Raw genomic sequence first — 1,701 nt, 5'->3', positions numbered from 1 at the left:
CGGGGCTGCCTAGATTCACTCCGAGTTGGGGGGAGTGCAAACGTTAAACAAACAGCCTACAACACAGCTGTGAGTCTATATTTAAGTAATCCCAACGTGGTGAATAGTTCAGCTGACGACTTTAATAAATACAGGATGTTTAATTTGGAACCAACCCTTTAAAGAAATGTTTGGGGGGGGGGAAATAGGTCTTTCCCCAAGGTGGGGGGCACAGTAACCCCACGTTGACCCTCTCTAGTTAACTCGCTCTAGCAAAAAATAGTTTGGAAGCCAAGGGTGGGATTTTATGGTGCTTAAGTGAGTCTCTCTAGTTTCCTCGCACACGCAGGACCTGCAGATCGCATTGGGGAGGCGAGGCAGCTTAAAGCCACAGCGTCTTTCAGAGGCCCAACTCCGTGCCCCACGTCACTGAAAATGGATGTGGCAGCTCCTCAGTCTCCCAGGCTGTCTCCCGCCAGCTCGTGCTCCTTCTTCACCACACGCAAATACCTGCCTTGGATCGTGCCGTACAAACAGCAGGGTTGGTAATGAGGGCACCACTTCTTTAGCCATTGGGTCACAATGGCGCCGGGCTGGCCCCATTCTCCTAGGGGGCTAGTTCATGCAGGGGAAGGAATTCAAGGCTTCAAATGAGCATCCAGTCTTTAAATCCAATCCCCGCCCCAGAGGCGGCGCAGAGGGATTTAGGCTCGCGCGTGAGGCCAGGGAGTGTAACGTTACTATCCAGAGAACTGACATCACACCCGTCAGCACGGTCCATAACCGCGGGGGACAGGACAGCGAGCCCCGTTCAAGGGATTAACTGATCACCAGGGAGGTTAGGTGGAACTTTCCCTTCCCCAGCTTCAGCTGCTGCCGGGAGGCAGGTCTGTCTGCGTCATTGCTGTGCCCAGTGACAGCTCCCCCCTCCGCATTCCCAATTCCTGTCCCTAGAGCAGGATTTGGAAGAGAGCGCACAAGCTGCGTGAAATAAAGCCACTACTTTTATTTAGAGATCTTGCATCCTGAAGCACAGAAGTTTCCCCATGGCCTGACTGCCAAGTGCTCCCTCACATCTAGTCAGCCTCGGCCCAGGAACGCACAGGTCGGAGTCCACCTGCCTTTGAGTTGCTGATTTGATCTTGCTGAGTTTTCTGCCTTGTCTAAAGAGTATCATAACCGCGCCATCCAATCCAAACGCTGGAAAGGCCGGTAATATGGGCCGAGCTTTATCCAAAGAGCGTAAACCAAATCTGTAACTGCAGCTCCGGGTCTCCTGGCTGGACCCTGGCCATGCGGTTTAGAGGATGGGGGCCAGCAGAGTGGCTGGAATCCTGCTCTAATCCGGTTTCCTGGTAGGAAGCCCAACCCTGCTCCCAACTGTAGTGGAAGGGTCTGTCCATTATTAACCACAGGAGATCTAAGAGCTGGCACCACCAACCCCATCTCACCCTCACTTCTTCCAGTCAATCCTCCCTCCATCCCAAACCAGTAACTCCTGGACCTGATCCTCAGATGGAGGTGGCTGCTTCCTGGCCTGGAGTTAGACGCCGTGACCCTCCCAGCCCCACTCCCCAGCTGGCCATGTGACAGCACTCCACTTAATTCAGGATTTGAGGCAGAGCGGGGATTAAAGAGTGGTTATTAATATTTTTGGCAACTCCAAATGGTTTTTCTTTAGGTGGAGATTTGGAGGCAAAAAAAATCAACGGATGAAGGGGG

The sequence above is a fragment of the Chrysemys picta genome, chromosome 24 (assembly GCF_011386835.1).
Source record: "Chrysemys picta bellii isolate R12L10 chromosome 24, ASM1138683v2, whole genome shotgun sequence".
NCBI lineage: Eukaryota > Metazoa > Chordata > Testudines > Emydidae > Chrysemys > Chrysemys picta.
Note: the sequence above shows the minus strand (reverse complement) of the source record.